At 39.0% G+C, this 22,387-nt stretch overlaps 1 protein-coding gene across 5 annotated transcripts in view; it reads left to right on the top strand.

Moving 5' to 3' along the window:
- The window catches only part of PLPPR1 (phospholipid phosphatase related 1), a 144,385-nt gene that overhangs the window by 28,850 nt on the left and 93,148 nt on the right, over positions 1 to 22,387 (top strand). Inside the window, exon 2 of one of the 5 annotated variants that reach the window (XM_063423297.1) lies at positions 771 to 870. The exons of the other annotated variants lie outside the window; for them this stretch is intronic. The gene's annotated coding sequence lies outside the window, so the exon portion shown is untranslated. The remainder of the gene's footprint in view (positions 1 to 770; positions 871 to 22,387) is intronic. 5 annotated transcript variants of the gene reach the window in all.

The following is a 22,387-nucleotide window of genomic DNA, read 5'->3' on the forward strand; positions in this document are numbered from 1 at the left end:
TAAGATTGTTTGCATTCCTTCTGATGCTGAATGCCAATTAGGAAACAGCTCCAAACTGTAAACTATCTGAAACTGTATAAAACCAGCCATTTTGGGAATAAAGATGAGAACGTATGATCTGACCATATTGGTTGTACTCTGTGTTGCTCTGTCCAGCCCCCATTAATAGAGCCCTGGCAAAAGACCAGCACAACAAATTAAAAGATCTCTTTTGGATTCATATTTCAGTCATTTCAACAACACTGTAGAACAGTTGAGAGTTTCTATGAAATTACAGTAAGATGTCTTTTAAAACTGGCATGATTGATAAATCATAACAGGAAATACAGTTACAGTCAGCTGCCATTAGAGTTAGAAATTCACTTGTGTAGTGGTTTGTTGTTCTTGGGTTTTTTACCTAATGGAAAGGAATAGTGCATAAGGCCAGGTTATATGTTACAGTTTTTTCAAGATGATAAAGGACTGGTTTTATTTTGATCATTAATAGATATTCAACATGTTCTTCATTAGAACATTAGCCTTTCTCTTTCTAGCTTTATTGCAATGCAAAGGAGCCGTTTCTGGGTTTGAGAAATTTATGAGTGCATAAACTTTATTGTATATAAAGCAAAGTATTGCTATTGCATTCTTCAGTAGAAAAAACACCCTCACACTACTTTCAAATCCTTCGTAAAAAGGTATTACACAGTTTAAGATCAGTCTGTCCTTGCAAAGGAAACATTTTTTTTTCAATCTGTGTAGTCTTTAATAATTTCTTTTTTTCCTTTCAGTGAACTTTAAAATGTACTGGAGTTTGTTCTAAACTGAACCAAACAGAGCCTCAACCTTCAGTATATGTGCTGAGATATATAACTCCAGTTTATATAACAGGTATAACTCCAGTTATTTTTATAAGTTTTCATTGATTTTTAGCAGGTGTTTTGAAGTGATCTTGCTGTGGCTAGATGTACAGAGTTGCCTGACATTAATCTTCCTGTAAAAAGCCCTGTCAGTCGTGTCTAGTGTCAGAATAGTGCCTGACAGTTTTGAGTTCACATTCCATCAAAGGAAAAGGAAATGTGTCTTTGTCTTCTGTGTTTTAGACAGGTGGAATCTTGACTTTTTGCTTTGCCTTAAACCAGGAGTCTTTTCATCTTATTCAGGTTGGTCACATAAAGAATTCACTAAAGGGGACAATCTTCTGAACTGAACTTAAAAATCTCTATTAAAGAAGAATCTCTTACAGGATCCACAACTAGGTCTTCTGGATCTTCAGACAGCTAGACCTCTTTTTTGTGTCTTCCTGATTTTCTTATTTTAAAAAATCACCTTACTGTCCTATCACTGAAGAGATGCAGAGCAAGTAGCATAAAGTTGTAATTGTGGTTTAAATATTTTTTCAGACAAATAAGTAGATTAGTCAAGACAGAGTGAAATTTTCAGCTGACAGTGGCCTGATTCTCTTGTATTTGGAGTTTCTGTAATATGAATTAACAGTTCTGGTCTTCTTTGTTTGTTTCTGTATTGAGTTTGAGACTTCCTTTGGTCCACAAGCTAGCCATATAATTTTCAAGAATGCTTATGTTGCTATAGTTTAGCAATCCATAAAAAAAGTCCTGTCCTGGTTTACGGCAAATTTGGGAGAACACCTCCAAATGGGGTCCCTCCAGAATAACAAATTCAAGTGACCTCTCCCCGAACTGGTCCGGGACAAAATTTTCTTAGGGAGAAGTGGAAAAATCTGTTTATTCAACAAGCAAAATGTTCACCAGCATAAAAAAATGAATAATAGTAAACAATAAAACCTTTTGCTGTTCTGAAGAGAGATGGCACAATTGAGAAAGTCCTTGCTGTGGGTTGTAGCTCATCTTGTTCAGTCTCTTATCAGTTTCTCTGGTGCTGGAAAATGCCATCCTGGGCCCCAGTGGGCTGGAGGTGTGAGATCAGGGTGTTTTCTGGGTTTTTTAGTCCTGAACAGGTTTAAACAGTTCCAAGAAAAAGGGAAAAAACCAGTCCAGGGAACTTCTCTGCCTCAGCTAGCTAAAAACCAACTAAAAGCAAAGGAGATCTCTGTCCCGCTGTCTGTGCTGCAGACAGCACAGTCCAGGAGGAGAATGTGGAGGAGTAAGTGCAGTTTCTGAAAACAAACTTTCTCCCTTCTTCATTCTCAGAAGCAGTCTTAAAGGTACATAACATAATATCAACATAAACAGAACAGATGGTTGGGGATACATGCATTATAAAGTCACCCTAGGACAGTCCTTGAGTACCAATAGGAAGCAAAGAAAATGCTTTGTTGACCTCTCTGATGGAGAAATTCCTTGTGATCAAGAAGAGGGAGGCCTGGTTAATGATACTAGTCTGAAATAGAGGTTGCCATCTTACCTTTGGAAATGAAACAACTGGGAAACAGAACACCTCTGCTTGCTCTCTCTCAGAACAGACCTTGGACAAGAAAACTTTCCAAGATCTGCTAAGGAATTAATCATAAGCATGAGATTTATCTTCACCTCTGCCAAAATCCCAAAAGAGGACTTTGTATAGCTGTGTATGGTTTATTTAGTCTTTCAAGTTTCACTTTAATAAGAAAGAAAAATAAAAACCATAAAGGTTATGTCACCTTCATATGAGAATTTTATTCCACTGGTTTTGTTTTAAGGGTATTCTAAAGCAATATCCATGGGCAGGTTATAAATTCTTTTTTTGAAAATGTTTCATTTGAATATTGTGAATGGTATTTCCATGGAAATCACCTGACAGTTGGGCAGAATATGAGGGAGTAGATACATGGTGTCACAGAAGGAGGAAAAAATACAGCAGAAAAAACTCTTGTAAGAAAGCAAAAAAAATTTCCTTTTGAAAATGACAGATTTGACTTCATATTCTCTGTGGACTTTGCCAGGCAGGCAAATGCTGCCAACAGTGGCATCTGCTGCAGGACTGAGGATGTGTCTCTTATGGTCAGGAACTGAATCCTTCCCTTTTATGGTGTGTCGATTATGTGCCTGATGCCTTTTAATTTTTTTTTAATTAATAAGGTAGATTGTTGAGTATTAAGAATCCTTCTTTTAGACCAGAGTAAAGTAGTTTAGACAGTGCCAGAAGTGAAGCATATTTCCAAAGCAAAAACATAGCAGAAGAGAGAGGTCTGGTAGATGTCAATTCTTTTTAAGCTGCATAGACTGCCCAGCCTCTCAGCAGCAGGAGGATGGGAACAACCATGTGGTTCCTTATGGTGCAAACAGTGATGACATCCTTCTTCAGTCCTTATACTAGGCAGAGGAGCAGACCTGGAGGGGAATCCACTGCAAGCTGGGAGATGAAAGGAGTGCAGACATTGCCATGTGAACACTTGCAGAATGCAAGTGTAACAAGCAGCTTTTCTATTTATTGTTGGTTAATGAAGATAATACAACGAGAAATTGCAGTTTAACAAATGTCCAGGAATGTGCAAGGCAGAACTAGTAAGCAAATCTGTAAGACTTCTGATTTAAGCCATTGTCTAAGAAAGATAGCATGCTTTACACTATAGTCTCTTCATAATGAATATGATGTGGGCACTGAACCAGGATGTAATTACTAAATATAATGAAGCAAAATCCTATCTATTTATCCTGTTTATGCATTGAAAATCATCCTTCAATTTTATTTTCCCACATGCCAAATGAAATTTGATGTGTTGTTATTTGAATATAATATTACAGTTCATGGTACTAAATCATACAAAAACATTTGCATATGATAAGTGTGTTGCAGACTGTCTTTGAAATTCCTAAATAAAAAAAAGAAAAAAAAGGGAGTTTTCTTATTACTAATGGGGCTGTATAGACAGGAAAACACCCTGAAATTCACACCAATGAACTAACAGGTTGATTGATACTGCCATGATCTGGAACACAACAGGCTGGAACGCATTGATTAGAAATCAGCAGTTTCACTCTCTCAGTGCAATAGCTTAAGGGCAACATGATTTGGTTTTGCTTTTATCTGGAATAGGGCTTTACCTATTACAGCACTCTTCTTTTTTACAATGCAGAAAGCTGCTGTTTTTTGAAAATGAACCTGCACAGAACATGATTTGTGTGCATTTTGTGAGAAGCTGCATTCTTTAGCTTCTGTACTGCAATTATGGGTCACAGTTAATCTGAATTATTTTTTTGGTTGCAAAGTAACTGTTAGCATTAGTACACAGTGTCCATATCCCTTGGATGCTTTGCAAAGACTTGTTTTCCTTTATTTGATGGAGAATACAGCAGTATAACTTTCATGGAGCATGAAGAAGCTGAGTTTTTTTCAAATACATGGGAAGGCATTCCTGAGAAATGATTTAAGTAAATGACTTACTAATACCACTGTGTGTCATTTTTGGCAGTACCTTTCCCAATAAATGATTTCTACAAAATTTCCTATCTGGCCATTACTTGCTTAGACTTGAGTATTTACATTAATTTAGGAATACAGTGAAATTAGTGTTTCAGTCCTTGGTGCCATTATAACCTGTCACAGACAGTCACTTGCCTTTAGCTTAGTAAGCTGGACTACTGAAGGGAGCTGGAAGGGTTCCGGTCATGTAACTGAGGAAAAACATACAGACAATGGTGTTGTTCCACGAGCTCAATGAATTCCTGACCTGATTCCTGAGAGACAGACTTAACTTGGACCAGAGAAAGAAGGAGTGTCTCTGTAGGGTGGGGTTTTCTTTTAAGTTGGTTGTACTTTTGAAGACGTGTGTGGTTTTTCTGCCAGAATCTGAACTTGACTGAGTTTTTCTGGCATTTTGGAAGGGAATCCGTGTATTAAAAAAAAAAAAAAAAGAACTAAAAATATGACTGCTATTTAGAGGCTTATGCAGTAGGAAATTTGAGTTGTATTTAAGCTGATTTTTTTTCGTGCAGTATGAGTTTTTTCCAGCTTGAGTGAGAGTTTCTCATCATGCTGTCACAGCTTACCCTTTCAGTTTTGGCACTTGTCTCCAAATGTGTCAGACAATAGGAGTAAGTGGGGCTGCAATGGACGTGCTTTCTCTTCTGTGGTTTTTTTTCAGCAGTGTAACCCTAGTAATGGGTCACAAGAAGTGGTGTCCTGCAGTCATGTTGTTGACCACCCTGAAATTTTCTACTAACATAGCTTGGGAAAAGAATAATTTTGCCATTCTCTAAGTAGTGCAGAAAATGAGTTTGATATGTTTTAATTTGCCAAAAACCCACACAGCCACTTGCTTGCATCTCACTCAGCTTTATGTGAGAAGCTGTAGCCTGGCTGTCATTTTTCCCTTTTCATCTGAGAGACAACAGTGTAGTAGCTAGCTCACAGAATTCTTTGGACATGTCTCTTTGGAATTACAAATGCTGAATTACAAAAAATAAAATGCTAGAAGCACAGAGATGAAGTGATTTGCCAGAAATCAGCAGAGGGCTGGGAGTAGAAACAGCCACTGTATGTCCAGGGTCCGAGTCAGGTGTCTCAAATGCATGGGAAGGACTTGCCTTTTAGAAGTGAATAGCACTTTTTGAAAGGTTTTGATTTTGAAAGCATTGTCATCTACCATCAGAGGTGAAAGTCTTGTGATGTATTTTCTTTCTTGGCAGTAGCGGGCAGCCTTCACAGTGAGGATTTGAGGCAGGCAGGAACTCCCAGAGGCTGCTATTGCTGGATGAGCAGCATAAACAGGTGTAAACCTAGAGATACTTGGTTATGTTGTTCTCTAGTTGGGTTGCTTTTTATTTTAGCGTGTTGCAGAAAATGTGCCAGTTTCCATGGAATGCTAAACAGTCAGAGTACACTAACAAGAGGGAGTGATAAATAAATATGTTCATAAGTTTCTTCATGAAGTGGCAAACATGTAGAGCTGGTGGATTATTGATTTTCCCTTTTGAAATGTGGAGCTGTTTTTCTAAATAGCTAGCCACTTCACTGTAGTGCAAGGGAACATGCAAATCTGAATACTAGGACATGTAGAAAATTCCATTGGCTTTTCTTACATGTGTGGAAAATACATCTCTCCTCTCAGGAGGAGAGGATGCTGCCTCCCTGCTTGTGGAAACAAATGTGCTTTGCTATGGAGCTGTTGAGAACCCTGTTCCATTAAAAAAAATGAGCTGCCTTGTTACCAGTTAATCTTTTACCATTACATGTTTTATAGTTGGTCACTTCTGTCTATGGATCGATGGGAAAAAAGTAGCTCTGTTAGTGAAAATATGAATCTGAACTTCTGGACATGAAAATGGGCTATTTTAAGTTACATATAGAAAAGTGATGCCATTTCCAATGCAGAATGAAAATACAAGTTTACTGGTTTGCCAGGATACAGTATATACTTCTGTTTCTAGATCTAATGTATGAATATTAGAGAATCGTAGCCATTTTACCTCTGTGGAGAGAAAAGGGGAATCCTGATTTGAAATAAGAGAGTCTTGTAGTATAGAAAGAATGGGAAATCACAATATGGAACAATTCCATAATACATTGTATCCAAATAGGTATACGAATATAGGTAGAACAAATATACACAGATATTTCAGGCTGAGGGATCTTGGTTGGAATTATTAATATATAAAGCAAAATAGTAACTCATATTATCAGGCCCTTACATTCTCAATTTAATTTAAAATTTTGAAAATGTCAATCTTCCTAAGCCCTCCAAATATGTGAAAATCCTGCAATCACAGAATTAGTAGCAAAATCTGCTTAGTGTATCCTTTTTCCTATGGGACCCCATATTTTGTGTTCTAAAACTGTTAATTACAGCATTTCCATGCTTACTTCTGGGTTTCTTGTATTGTTGGCACGAAGGGTTTGTGGGAAGCTCCACAGTTTTCATCAGGTAACAGATATTTAATACAAAAGAAAGAGCATTGTTGTACTGAATATAGTCCTGTTTTGATAGCAATTTGCCAAATTATTTCAGCAGGCTCAGGAAATGCCTGTTCTGTAATGATCTGTACAATCAATGACATCCTTTTCAAAATGTGAGCACCTGTTTCAGACATGATAAAACCCTTTCTTTTCCTTTCAGTTCTAATAGAAAATAATAGATTTTTTTTTCAGAAATTTCACTTGGAAACAATTATATGGTTTTTCAAAATGAAGTGACTTTTAAAAGGGCAGCAAGTTGGTGTATTCAGAAGTGGCTACCAGGTATATGAATGTAATTATGCAGCTGTTCTGATTTTTACAGAGAACATTAATAAAGGTTCATGGGGTCCACTGTGTCTAATTACTGTGTCTAGTGATTCTGAATATGGTGAGCTGACTCCAAATGTAGCTGCCAGAAGTCAGAAATTTATTTTTGCCTTTTCCACTCTTTAATTCTTGTACCTGACCAATATAATTTTGCTCATTATGCTTTCTGTGTCCTGATTAGGGTGGGAGAGTAGTGGATACTGTGGTTATAAATGAAGGCAGTTATTTAAAAGAATTTTCATTTTGATTGTCATTTGATTGCCTAACAACTACATCTGAAGTTGAGTCTTAGAAATTACAGGCAGTGAGTTAGGATCATAAGTGAATTGTTGAGGTGAAAAATCATTCATCTTCATTTTTCTAATGCAATAGATACAAAGTTTTGTATTTACTAACATCTGCTTAGTTAAAACTAGCAGAAAAAAGTCAGTAAAAGAAGGCATGGGATGGAATGGCATTCATTTTTATAGGAATGTATACTAAAAACCTCATTGTGCTTGAAACCTTTCTAATTTCTCCTGAAATAAGCACAAACTTGGAAGGACATTCAGTCTGTTTTGATTTTTGGTGGTGAGTTTTTTTCCTCAATCACTGTATTATATTTTTTCCACTGTTGTCTTTTCACTTTACTAGAGAGCTGTGATTTAAGGAAGAAATGCACAATAAAGGTGGAAACAATTAAATAAAAAGTTGACAAGTGAAAGAAAAATTTTTCAAGATTGTTTGGTAAAAATTACCCAATATGTAAACTTTTTTTTTCCACACCAGAAAATAAAAGTCAGGCTTCCAAATTACAGGGGAAAATTTCAAGAAAATTTCATGAAAGCCTGTTCTAAATTCTTTCTGTCATGCTTTTTTTTTTTTTTTTTTGGAAAATTTACCAACCTTTATACTTCTGTGACACAACCAGATATTTTCAGTCTAGATGGCCATACCACAGCTCTGCACTCTTCCTCAAACCTTTCTAGACCAGAGCATTAAGTAGGTTGGTTCCCCTTCTCTCACTTACTTTGCATCTTTTTCCAGTAAGACCTTTGCAGATTGTGGAAATTTAACAAAGTGCTACGCCTGAAGCTCTGAAAGCCTTCTAAAGCTCCCACTTCTGAAATACCCAAACCTTAATTTGCTAGATTCTGAACTGCACTTTTGTCACTGTGAGCCTCGCCAGAAAGACACACAGAGCCCGGAGTCTGGGGAGATCAGACCAGCAGGGGAGAAATCCTCCTGCTTTGTTTATTACTTCCTATGATATACTTCTAGCAAGGTGACCATGGATTGGAGAGTAGGCATTCCCACCTCTCACCACACTGGTCAAGGGGACTGTCACACAGTCTTGTCTGTCCCAGCAAGGAATGTGAAAACAATGGCTATGTTTATAGAACACAGCTGGTGCTTACATGAAAGGAGCGTGAGAAGGTGCAAACTTTCTACATTAATATGAACGCTCAGCAACTAGTAAAATCTCATGGTGACACACTTTCAACTACGTCAGCAAATCACAGAAAAGGTGAATACGTTTAGAAATAGGCTTCTTTTATTGTCTAATTTTCATGGTATCATAGTCGTGGACACTGGGCTGGGATATGGGAGACTTTCTTCCTATTTCCCATGTTGTACATTTCTTAATGGACACTGTTGATCAAAAAATAAGAATTGTATTTATTACTCCTGTGATTTCATGTTTTTCAAGAGTCTGTAAGTCTGTAAATATTGGAGAGGCACATTTCCCGTGAAGCACTTCATCTACTTAAGCTTTTCTTCTTTCTTTCTTTCTTTCTTTCTTTCTTTCTTTCTTTCTTTCTTTCTTTCTTTCTTTCTTTCTTTCTTTCTTTCTTTCTTTCTTTCTTTCTTTCTTTCTTTCTTTCTTTCTTTCTTTCTTTCTTTCTTTCTTTCTTTCTTTCTTTCTTTCTTTCTTTCTTTCTTTCTTTCTTTCTTTCTTTCTTTCTTTCTTTCTTTCTTTCTTTCTTTCTTTCTTTCTTTCTTTCTTTCTTTCTTTCTTTCTTTCTTTCTTTCTTTCTTTCTTTCTTTCTTTCTTTCTTTCTTTCTTTCTTTCTTTCTTTCTTTCTTTCTTTCTTTCTTTCTTTCTTTCTTTCTTTCTTTCTTTCTTTCTTTCTTTCTTTCTTTCTTTCTTTCTTTCTTTCTTTCTTTCTTTCTTTCTTTCCTTTCTTTCTTCCTTCCTTCCTTCCTTCCTTCCTTCCTTCCTTCCTTCCTTCCTTCCTTCCTTCCTTCCTTCCGCCCTTCCTTCCTTCCTTCCTTCCGCCCTTCCTTCCTTCCTTCCTTCCGCCCTTCCTTCCTTCCGCCCTTCCTTCCTTCCGCCCTTCCTTCCGCCCTTCCTTCCGCCCTTCCTTCCGCCCTTCCTTCCGCCCTTCCTTCCGCCCTTCCTTCCGCCCTTCCTTCCGCCCTTCCTTCCGCCCTTCCTTCCTTCCTTCCTTCCGCCCTTCCTTCCTTCCGCCCTTCCTTCCGCCCTTCCTTTCTTTCCTTTCTTTCCTTTCTTTCCTTTCTTTCCTTTCTTTCCTTTCTTTTCTTTCTTTTCTTTCTTTCTTTCTTCCACCCTTCTTTCCGCCCTTCCTTTTCCTTCCTTTCTTCCTTCCACCCTTCTGCCCTTCTGCCCTTCCGCCCTTCCACCCTTCTGCTTTTCCTTCCGCCCTTCTGCTTTTCCTTCCGCCCTTCTGCTTTTCCTTCCGCCCTTCCTTCCACCCTTCCTTCCGCCTTTTCTTCTGCTCTTCCTTCCGCCCTTCCTTCCTCACCTTCCTTCCTTCCTTTTCCTTCCTTTCTTCCTTTCTTTCTTTTCTTCCTTTCTTTCTTTCTTCCTTCCTTTCTTTCTTTCTTTCTTTCTCTTCTTTTTAGTTATGAAGTGGCTTATTCTTCTTGGTGGTATTTGCCAAGTTTCTAATCATATAATCATATAGTAAGACAGAGCAATTTTGTGGGTTGACTCTCCTGGATATGGAAGTTATTCTGTTTTGGGTCTTCACTTGCTTTGAGGATTTTTTTTTTCTATTTTATAAACAAGATTTTATGGAGGTTTTTTCATTTCCCTGATAAATCAGCTACTTTTGAAAAATAAAGTCTTAATGTTGACTTTAAAAGGCCTTGGGTTAGATTTTAATAGATTTTTTTTTAATTTGGTAGGGGCTCGTTGGTTTGATGGGAATTTTTTTACTTTTATTGTAATTTCTTATGAAACATCACATCCTGTTCCTTCAGTGTAAACACATAGTAACTGCAGGTGCCAGCTTACTCATTTGACAATTGTGAAATCCAGGTCTGAATGACATCCTACAGGACAGAGGCTACATAGGGGGTTACCAAGGAAAGATTAAAGAATGCTGTTGTCTTCAGTGAAAAACATGATGGATGAAAAAGTTGATATTATAAATTGAGGGCAAGTTTTATACTTGGCAGGACTGTTAGACTTTACCTCTGTACACAGAGTGTGAGGAGACCTTGGGAATGCAGTGTCTGCATTTCATAGGAGTTCACAGGTTTTTGCCTTCTTCAGGCAAATATGTTTCTACTGGTTGAGTATATTAGGTGCAAAAATCATTACTATTGACAGACTGGAGTTTGAAAAATTAATATGTGGTAATGTGTCGGAGTCTAGAACATCCCTCTGGCCATCCTGGAGGGTTTGGAGACCGGACAGGGGGGTCTGGGATCTGTACATGGGGGTCAACCAGACTCACACAGAGTCCAGGAGGACACTGCCTCTGATCCCTGGCCGTGGGAGTGAATGCCCACATTGTATGAAGAATCACAAGCTGAGAGAATTCAAAATAAGTAGTATTTCATTTATCATAGAATGTAAATGTAGAATCTAGGATTTTTAGTATATGGGGTTGAAGAGACAAGATGGAGGAATTGGGGAGTGGCCCCTGTGCTCCTTGTTCTTGCTCTCATCCCCCATCTTTTGCTGAGTTGGATTTTAGAGATTGGTTTAGACTAGAAACGACGTTAGCATAGGTAGTAGGCATTGGTAAAATTTTGTAAATAAAAAGTACGTTTTGGACGGTGGTTGGGTCAGGGGTACTGTACATACCGCGTGTCCTGCTCTGCTGGGGACACCTTGCAGAGCTGAGAAAGAACTAAGATAATGTACCCTGCCAGGGAGGCCTTGCAGAGCTGAGAAAGAACTAGGATAATGTACCGTGCCAGGGAGCCCTGGCAGAGCTGAGAAAGAACTGAGATAATGAAGAATAAACAACCTTGGAAAGATGCACTGGTGGACTCAGCTTGTCGTCTCTGGCTCCGGTGTGAAACACTTAGGGCAAAGAGAAGACGAAAAACCTTATTATCTCGGGGAACAGCAACCCCGAGGAGAATCTCAGGGAAGAGCAACCCTGAGAGTAATGAAAAGAAAGCAGTAGGAAAAGAAATCATTGTGGATGATTGGCAAATGAACAAGCCTTGAAAATGGCACTTTGACAGAATGCTCAATTACTGTCCTTTACTTCTTGATTGTGATAGCAAACTTAAAAAAAGCACCCTGACTTTTTATAATCAGGACTTGTGTTGCTTGAAGGACTCTCTGATTCAGAAGTTGTGCAGAGAGACATGGAAGAAAAGAGAGCAGAAGTAACATTGATATTATCCAAAGACTTAATACACAAGCTTGTACATATGCAGCAGTTCTTAAAAGCAAAACTGAAGCCTTTTTCTTCTGCAGTGAGTCTACCAGCAGTTTTGTTTATGTCATTCGCATTATGTAGGAGTATCTGATGTTTCATGTGAAACATTTTCAGTTTTTTCTGAAATCTGCTGTGAAACACACCTTGATGTTTTAGTTCCTTTCATCCTAATTGTTTTTCTGCCCTTTTTGTTACTCCTGAGATGAAGCAAATATTACTACCATAAAGTAACTTTCTCAGGTAACTGAAATAGTGTTACCACTTTAGCCTTACCACTTTATTCCTGCTAAAAGAGTCTTCATCTTTGGCAATTCATCAAAGAAAGATACTATGCTTCTTCAGGTATAGACCAAATCAGGTAAGGTTCAACTTAACTGAGTGAAAATAATTCACCTTTTTTGCATGTTAAATAGTTCTCTTTTGAGCACTTAATGATAATGATAAAGAAAATCTGATGGGTGAGTTAGAGGGGTAGTTTCTGGTTTCATTTCCTGAACATTTCGCAGTTTTCTCTTTTAAAAAGAGAAAGAAGAAAGAGAAACTTTAGAGTTCTACTTTAAAGATTATCCTTTGATTACAAGTCTGATTTGGCCTAAGGTCCTGTATTTAAGGTTCTTATCTTGGAGGAGGCTGTATTTTGTACTGAGGATCAGAGCTAAAGTTCCTGCAGGTTCTCCTGATGTTGCCTCAGTGTCTGTCTGTGCACACCACAAGGCCCAGCATGTGGTTCATGCTACCTTGGCTAAATGAACCTCTGGAATTTACACAGTGGCTTCCAAAAACAGGAATCATACGTGAGATATTTGCTTTAAAGAGATATTTGCTTTAAATAGATATTGCTTTAAAAGCTTGCATGTTTTGTTTTTTAAAATACTATGCTTAAGGGTGTATTTGCTTACAGGCAATTCCATATTTTGTTTCTCCTTCTGGGACAGGGGTTTGGTTTCAGGGCATGCACAAAACCCAAAGGACTTGTTCTTTAAAAGGTCCTCAATTCCCTTTTGCTGATAGTACTGATCATAGTAGGTGTTAAAATGGTTGTTACCAGCAGCAGAGTAATGAGAATCTTGGTTCTTTGTGAAATGGAATAATTTATTTTCATCACCACTGTGAATGTGCCCTGAGGGTGAGATTCATGACTTTATGCACTAGAAACCTGCATAGTGCCAAAAAAAGGTATGTGTTTAACAGAATAGTTATTCCTATGAGAAATGTATTTTGATGCATTTTATCTTGCTGCAAACCCTTAAGTGGGAAAAGGCTGCAAAGCTTGGCTGTTACTGTATCTGAGAGTAATTTGGCTTTGTGTGCAGAATTGGGCCTAATATATTGTTCAGTTTTGAGTCCTAAGCAAAACCAGAATTCTAGGATAGATATGCAATCAAATATGTGGCTGCATTTCCCCCTGCCATTTCATCATCAGAAACAGGCAGCTACTGCTTTAAAGAGTACCTGGTTTCCAGAGTTGGAGAACTTTATCTGAAATGGGAGCTTAATAGACGTATTTGCCTCCTTCATCCACAATCTGAAAGTCCTTGCTGAAAAATGAGGGAAATTAGCTTATTGTCCCCATCTCCAGAGGAGTGATTTGGGGTTGGGCTCATCAATAACCATGTCTTCGAGGCAGGGATGGCAGTTACCTGAGGTCATCCTTCTGTCAAAGTGGGTGAGCAAAGGGCACTGGGCTTTTGTTGTTTCTTTGTTTACATTCAAAATCTAGGGGCTGTCTTGATGTGGGGCAGACTGGTGCCTTGCTTGTTCAATCTGAAGTTAATAAGGAAAGATGAAAGATGGAGGGATGGAAAGATGAGGAACAGAGGAGAGAGGGAAGAACAGCTAGAACAGAGGGAGGAAGTCTGTTTCAAGTGATACAGGAGTAACGTTGCTAGGAACAAATACAAGATCTTTATATCAATGCAAAGAGTACTTGGACAAGAATTTATGGCATATTTGGAGTTTTTGTTTTGACTTTGTTTTTGATAAAGCAATCCTCTTGCAGTAGCAAGTCAAATTCTCCAAGGAGAACTGTAACAGGAATAGAATAAAATAAATATCTGGTCCTAGAGGTAAAAACCCCTCAATTTCAGTTGTCACAGAATAGTGAAGGGGCATACACTATGCCTGGGAAAGGGTTAGCTGTTTTCTGTGTTTGCTATGATCTATAACAGCTGAAAGAGTCTTTCTCACTGACTTCTGAGGCAACGCAACAGATTTACCAATACCAGCCAGAAGAACATCTCAGTTGGTAAAAACTACCCTTGCAGAACAACTTACCCTTTTAGAAAGCAGTTCTGGGGTGCATTTGTTTGGTGGGGTTTGTTTTTTTGGTTTGGTTTGGTTTTGGGTTTTTTGTGGGTTTTTTTGGTGTGGTTGGTTGGTAGGTTGGTTTTGTTTTTTGTTTTTGTTTTGTTTTTTGCAGCTCTTCTACTTCCTAGAATGGAACTGTTAAAGGATCATAAAATATTAATGCTAAATATAGACAGAGCGGACAGTCACCAAACCATATAAAGGTTTACTGAGCCTGAGCCTGTTTTTTTCTGTGTGCTTTTTTTTTTTTCTGTGTGCTTTTTCTTTCTTTCAGTTTAGAACATAGCACTTTTAAAATTATATTAAGCTTATCCAAACTGAAGGTGAAACAAAGGTATCTGTTGGCTGAAATTTTTACTGATTTTAATTAATTTTCCCTTCACACCATGGATTTGTTGGTGTGTGTGTGAAAAAAGGATACTTTTATATGATTGTCTACGTTAAGAGACTTATTTTCCATCTATTTTTCTACTTCAGGATCATAATAGCAAGTTGACTGACATTCTTGCCTCTTCCCCCCTAAACTTCTCCTTCCACTTCACCTGTGCGATTATCATAATACCTGGAGAACAGCAGGTTTTGTTACTCAGATCCCATCTTGGTAAATGTGAATGAGAGAGCAAAGGCATGTAGTGTTTGTACATGGGTAAACAGTAACAATCATGTTTCATTCCACTGGTTTTAAATTAGGCAGCCTCTCCTCCTCAGCCTGTATCCTGCAGTGTCTCAAAAGAAAATGTCATTTGTGAAAGTGGTGTTTAACAGACATTCTTGTATGCGTGCATCATTTTCCTTTGAGTGTGGAGCTTGTGAAAAAAACCTGCTCCCACAAAAGCATTTCTGCTGGCACTATCATGCCTTCAAAAACAGAAGAAGCCTTCCTGTGTTGCATCCACTGAAGGACGGGCAGAAATCTGCTACCACCGAAGGAAATGCAAGCAATTCCATTCTTCTGGTCTCCAAGGAGCATGTGTATAGCATCTTGTGTTGATGATCAGGCTGTACAAAATGGGTTTGTAGAACTATATGTCATGTTTGTCTTAAAACCTTTGTTCCCAGTGTCTGGTGGCCACATAATCTCTGTTTTGATTTTTGTTCAAGTTCCACTCACAATGCTTTCATTGGAAAGCTTTGTGAAAGGAAGATATGCATTCTAAAGCTAGAAAAACCCAGAATATTATCAGTCAAGGAGTATTATTTTAAAAAGAATAGTTTTCAAGTAAATATTGTAAACTATTATTATTTGTCTCATGATTTTAGACAGCATATATGTAGTTTGTCATTTCTTACTTAAGGGTCCTTGAAAGTCCCATTTTAAAGTTGTTCTAAAATATTTTATGGAAAAAGCATGAAATCATCACATTTCATGACTTAGGAGGAAAATCAGTAACAACACCAAAAATTGGTGTGGAAAATGCAGTGGAGAACACATTTCAGATTGAAGACAAAATTAGTGAGGCAAAATCAAGTTAAAATATGATGGCAAACAATATAAGGTGCCAAACTCTGTCACCCCAATTAGTGAAATATTCTGTGACTAGTAACTCTGGAAGGAATTAAGAGAAGCTGAAAAGGAATAACCATTTCAATTGATAATTTTTTTTTAATTAATCAGATAATGAGTTGTTTCCTCTTGTACTTCTGCATCATATATAGGGCACAGGAAATATACCTTCTATGCAGAGCCAACAGGTTATTTTTTAATCTTGGTCTTAACAGTTTAATCAACACACACCAGTGTTGCCATGAGTTTTCCTAGCTAGCTGAGCGTTTCATATAAAGTAGAAGTTTGTATCTTCTCACGCTCTTTTCATGTAAACACCAGCTATGTTCTATAAACATAGCCATTGTTTTCACATTCCATGCTGGGACAAAAAAGACTGTGTGACAGTCCCCTTGGCCAATGTGGTAATAGGTGGGACTGTCAACTTTCCAATCCATGGTCACCTTGTTAGACGTATATAATAGGAAAATAAACAAGAGGCAGGGTCTTCTGCCCTGCTGCTCTGATGAACTCAGAACTCTGCCTCCAAGTGTCCTTCTGGCTAGGCTCGCGGCGATACACAAGCTGCTACTCTGGTAGAAATTATGTGAGCAGTGCAAGTTGTCTGACTTTTTTCAATTCCCTTTCATCCATCAAGTAAAACTATTACATACACTTGCCAGTACCTGCCCCTTTCTTTGGCATACTCACCCTTATGATGATCCTCTGAGTCCTTTGGTTGGTGGCCTCAGTCTTTATCAAGAAGAGGAGATGACAGTCAGCCATCAGCACCTTGGTTCTGTAATTCTTTGAATTTATTTTTCAAACTGCTAGTTATTTTTGTAGAATCATCAAATGGTTTCAGTTGGAAGGGACCTTCTAAAGGCCCTCTCGTTCAACTCCCCAACATAGGCACAGATATCTTACAGTAGATCAGGATACTCCAAGCCCTATCCAGCCTTACTTTGAAAGTAAGTCCAGGGATGGGGCATCCACCATCTCTCTGAGCAATCTGTGCCAGTATTTCACCATGCTCATAAAAGAATTTCTGTCTAATATCTAATGCAAATTGACCCTCCTTTGCTTTAAAACTACTATCCCCTTTTTAATGCCAACAGCCCTACTAAAATATTTGTCTCCATCTTTCCTACAGAAAGGTCACAAAAAGGTTTCCCTGGAGCCTGCTTTTCTTCAGGCTGAACAATCCCAACTCTCTCAGCCTGTCTCCGTAGGAGAGGTGCTCTAACCCTTTGAGCATCTTCGTAGACTCTTCTGGACTCTTTGGGGCAGGTTCACATCTTTTCTGTGCCAGGACCCCAGAGCTGGAGGCAGGTCTGCAGGTGGGGTCTCACCAGAGTGGAGCAAAGGGGCAGAATCCCCTTCCTCCTCTGCTGCCCACAGTGCTTTGGATGCAGCCTAGGACACAGCTGAGCTGCCAGCACATATTGCTAGGTCATGTCCAGCCTCCTGTCTACAAACACCCTCAAGTCTTTTTTCCTCTGGACTGCTCTCCGGTCATTCTGGACTGACCTTACCAAGGAGCAGCACTTTGTACTTGGCCTTGTAGAACTTAATGAAATTCTGAAGGGCCCACTTCCTGAGCTTATCCACGTTGCTCTGGTTGGCATTCTGCCCTTCAGGCCCATCAGCCTCATCACTCATCTTGGTGTTATCTATATTCACTGAATTACACTCAAGCTTGTGGATTTATTAAAAATTCACTGAGATGAGTTTGAACTTTGTTTTTAGTGTGCATAGTTTCACTCAGTTTAATAGCAGAGCCCTTTCCCTGCAGTGGGCCATTTACTAAGGCATGTTTGTATCCTGTTGTTAAATGAGTTGTATTAAAACAGCATGACTCAGATGTGAATTGGACAGATGACCCAGATACAAGGTGGAGCCCTGTTGATTCTCTGGGACTCTGCTTGACTGGCAGTTGTGAATGGGGTTTAGATCCATGTTTCTTTTGTAGTCTAGCAAGTCAAGAAGCTTGTAGAAAGCATGGATCTTCCACATAATTATATTTCATTTCACCTTTTCTACATTCTTTCAAATCTTGTACAAAGTTATTGAATTTCACAGTTCAAATGTTTTCCTTATCGCAATATCTTATGTTTCCAACTCTGTTCTTCACTGTCTTGGCAGCTTACTTTTTGTTTCAGTGAAACTTTTGTGCAGTAATCTGGTGATTAATCCATGCCTTTCTTTGTAACTCTTTTTCTGCTCTTTCTTCGTAATTCTTTTTCTGCTCTTCCTTCTGGCACTTTCTCTATCTGCTTCCTGCTTCACTCCACTCACTTAGAGTCATGTTTTCCTCATGCAAATCCTAATAGTTTTGTTGCAACACTCTCTGTTTTCTTCTGACAGGTTTCTGCTTGCTTTTGATCCATGCAGAGATCGTGTCCATGTCAGAAGAATCAAACTAACCCAGGCATTCAGATGAACTTTGTTAGATTCATTATTAGTATGTGTGTTAACACAAAGCTCACTCAGGGTTTAGCTACAATACTTGGCTTCTGTCCTCAGTAAACATATGCAGTTAGTTCCTGCAGTGCCCTGAGTGCCCTTAATATGATTTAAGTTAGTGATATTAAAGAGGGCTGACTGATTGTTAGCAGTCACATGAATTTTTGGAAACATCCTCTAGAACTTAATTTATCTTCAGATTATTTTGGTGGGCTACCTGGACTGGCAACAATCTGCTAGATTATTCCAGGGAAAACGATGTACTTAGAGAAATGCAAACTTCTTTTGATCAGAGTTTATTCCAGTCATATTTACCCTCAACAAGCAAACACATATGTAAGGTTATAGATGCCTTTATTTTAAAGTCTGTCTGACTTTTGTGGCGCATTCCCGTCAGTCATTGCTGTGACCTTAGATAAGGTACAACAAAAGGTAGTGTCAAAGACAGAAGTTGTACACACCTTTGGTGTCTGACTGGTTCAGACAGCAAACTTCAGAAACTGAAGTTTTGTTCAAAGGAACACATCCTGCTGGTACCACTTGTGTTGATTTTTAGTGATATTTTCACATAAGAATGCTGAGCTAAAATTGTCTAAGGTCTCTGAGAAACCCTTCTAAAAAAGTTACATGTATTGAAAATATTTTATTTTTGTCTCTTATTTTCTAGATAGTACCTATTAGTACTTCCTCTGAGAAGAATTCTGGACAGAGAGATACATAAATCAAATTATCTTTTCCTGCCTGTTACAAAGCTTTGCATTATTATAAGGAACAGGCTAGTTTAACAGTGGAATGAATTTTATTCCTCTGACAGCAATGTCTTGATAAAAAGAAAGTGGGAAATCTCACCTAAGTGAAGTCACTGGCAGACATTGGCAGCCTCCAGACTGTTGGTGCAAAAGTCATAGAACTGCTTTTGACTACATCTTTAAGTTTTCTGATTTTCTGTAAGTCCTGCTATGTCCACAAATCATCACTGAGAGAGACTCAAAGATCATTTGTCAAGTATTAGCTTGGAAGAGTGTATCTGCAGCTGTCTTAAAATTACTGTGGGGCTTATTTTGCACTGTAGAATCATAGAACCATTACAGTTGGAAGAAACAGTGAAGCTCAGGGACATGTTCCACTGGACTAGGTTGCTCAAAGCCCTGTCCAACCTGGTCTTGGACACTTCCAGAGATGTTGAGTCCACAGCCTCTCTGAGCAGCCTGTGCTAGGGCCTCAGAAAAGAATTTCTTCCCAATACCTAATCTGAATCTACCCCCTTTTATCTTAAAGCCATTGCCCCGTATCCTGCCACTCCATGCCCTTCTAAAAAGTCCTTCTCCAGCCTTCTTGTAAACTCTCTTTAGGTAATGAAAGCTTATTCAAAGCCTTTTATTCTCCAGGCTGAAGAGCCACAGGTCTCCCAGTCTTTCTTCACAGGAGAGGAGCACCAGTGCCCTGATCAATATAGTGGGCTCTTTTGGTCTCCTTTCAGCAGGCTGGGGACCCCAGAGCTAGAACTGTAATGTATGTGGAATGCCTGTGATGAAAACCATACACAGAAAATGTTGATAGTCCTTTCCTTGTTGCTTTCTGTGAGAGATGCTAACAAGGTTACTGTCTAATTTTTTATGTATTTGTATGTCCACTGAGGATGGGAGAGATGTCAACTATGTGCCTGTTTGCTCAGGTTAAAAGGTGGGGAAAGACTGCTAATTTGTGTCTGTTAGCAAGCATTGCCTTCTCTAGTTCTGTATGTTTGGTGTGCTTAGCTAGATCATACAATTGTTAAGGCTGGAAAAGCCTTAACAGCCGGTTTCAGCACAATTCCACATGTGCTGAAATATTTCCAAAATTCTCCATGCTAGGAATGTATGATATATTAAATCTGACGCTTGTCAAAAATTCTCTTTCTTAGATTTCATCCTGCTGCTTGTTATCACCAGCACCCTAAACACTTCCATTTCTTTTTTAGAAGCTGCATGTGTTGTTTGGTGTTTTGGAGCTCAACTATCTCTTTGTAAACAGGCCCTGAAATGAAAGATCCTTTTGGAAGTAACTCTCATCAGGTTAAAGTTGCAAATACTTGGTTTCCAAGTATTCCAATGCATAGTTTCCAAATACTTGGAAAGCACTATCATATGTTCCTTATCATTTGGGGAAGCTGACTGTGTTTAGTTAGGGTCATTTTTTTATGAGCAATTGCCTCCCGTTGTGATAACTACTGTATTGCTTATCACGGGCCTTGTTAATGCCAGTCATTATTAGTATGAGCTTTACTCCACGGGACCAAACTCAATAGAGTGGATCTTCTCCTCCTCACTGTCATCCATCTCCCTGTCAATTTCCTGCTGGCTTTTTTCCTTTGTGAAGGATGTGCAAGGAGGTGAGATTTGGAGACACTCTAGTTTTGTTGGTAGGAGCAGGTAAAAATGTTCAGCTGCTGCATACAGGGAGAGGTACTCTGGGTCCAGTTCCTCATCATCAACACTGAGAGAGTGGTTGCACACTCAATACCAGATCAGTGCACTGTGGATTGCCAAGCAGTAGGAAATTTTTCTGGGTGAGGTGGTGGTCCCGTGAGTGCTGAACACATTGAATACACAGTCTGGCTTTTCTGAGGTTTTTTGACAGCTGTAAGAGGACAGACAGCACTTGGTAGCCTGCAAATGTAGTTAACCAGTGATATTCTTAACAGTTCATAAATACAGGTGGTTCTTGGTGCCTGAACAATGCATGAAGACACACCTCTGGAACCTTTGAACCAGAGATTGGGAGGCTGAAAGCTGAATTTTTAGTAAAACTGAGACATAGTCTTAGCTGTTGCTGAACTCATTTATAGAAGTGTTCTCCCTGCCTTTGGTGACTGTACAGTTAGATCACCAGTGCTTTGAAAAATCCAGGCTTGACCATTTTCATGGCAGTGTGCTCTCTGCAGGGATCATTAACATGTCCAACTGAAGAGGACCAAAAGCATCTCCCAGTGGATGTACTTGTCACTAGCAGTTGAGGGCAACAATAAGGTCTGTGCTTGGACACTTCTGAACGATGAGCAGCTGAGACCAGCTGGGGATTAAAATGTCTCATCGGCCCTTCAGATACCTGGTCTGCAGAGTCTGGATGTCTTTTGTAGTGTTTCCTGTGGAGAAGTGGAGATGGGCTAAGGCACCCTTTTGTTTTGGAAGAGTCAGCATCAGTCTCTGCTCTGTTGGCCAAGATGCCACACAGACTTAACTGTCACACAGGTGTTGGTTGTTCCTTCTCCACCTAAAATGGAAAGCAGATGCATAATGATGGCTTTTAAGCTGAGCTGTGCATAGGATTGTTGCCTAGGTTTATAGGTGGGATGATACAACACTTCATGATTCCACTGGAAGGTGCAGTTCTTAAATTCCTATCATTTCAATCCCTCTATATAATTTGGTCCAAAATTTTATTTCAATTTTTACTTTGAGCACACTTTTCTACAAAGATGAATAAAGAAAAGCCCAGACCATCTGTAAGAGAGAGGTCAGAAAACACATATACATCCTCTTAGTATTATGACTGTACCAGAGTCATGGAAGCTTGTTCATGCAGCTCCCTAAATGGTCACTTCCTTGTTTTTCATTGTAAAAGAAAGGCCACCCAGGGATGTGCAGTGATACCAACTCTTAAAATCATGATTCTTGCAGGACTGTCCTAGGTATTGTTCAAGAATTTGCAAACCTGGCAGAAAAAATGCAACGTCTGTCCTGTGAAGAAACCAGATTTGCAAGGGAATAGTGGTAAAGAGGACAAGAAACTTGCAAGCTGAAGGACAGACAACGAGAGAGAAGATAAGACAGAGCATGTAAATTGGGAGAGAGCAAAATTTAAAATCAGTTTTCCAGCAAAATAATAAGTTAAAAGTGCTGTGCATTATCAAAAAATCCACAAGCAGCTCCATTATGAGATTGTGGAGCTGAGGTGGGTAGTTTTGCGTGCAGCGCAACTAAGGAAACGCAATGTCTCACCCAAGCGGTTACCAAAGCAGTAGGGTAGACAGAGACCTATGGCTTGACCCATTTTTCACTTGGAAGAGAGGTTCACAAGTTCTTCTGTTCCTGTTAAGGAGATGCTGGAAATCTTGAGAATTTTGGAGCACCCTTTTCTTCTGGAATAAAGGAACAAAAAGAAATGTGCAATGAGAAAACATAGAGTTATCCCTTATGAAATTACTAAGCTGATCCCAAAACTTTAAACAGGCTTGCCTGTGAAATTGGGCCCTTCAAATAAAAATACGTGCTCTGAATGGCTTCTTCAAAGAAGATGTAGTATTTGCCTTGCCGTGGCTGGAGGAGGAAATGCTGTGCAAGCTTTCCCTGCAGCTGCTCAA

Source organism: Prinia subflava, chromosome Z (genome assembly GCF_021018805.1).
Source record: "Prinia subflava isolate CZ2003 ecotype Zambia chromosome Z, Cam_Psub_1.2, whole genome shotgun sequence".
Classification (NCBI taxonomy): Eukaryota; Metazoa; Chordata; class Aves; order Passeriformes; family Cisticolidae; genus Prinia; species Prinia subflava.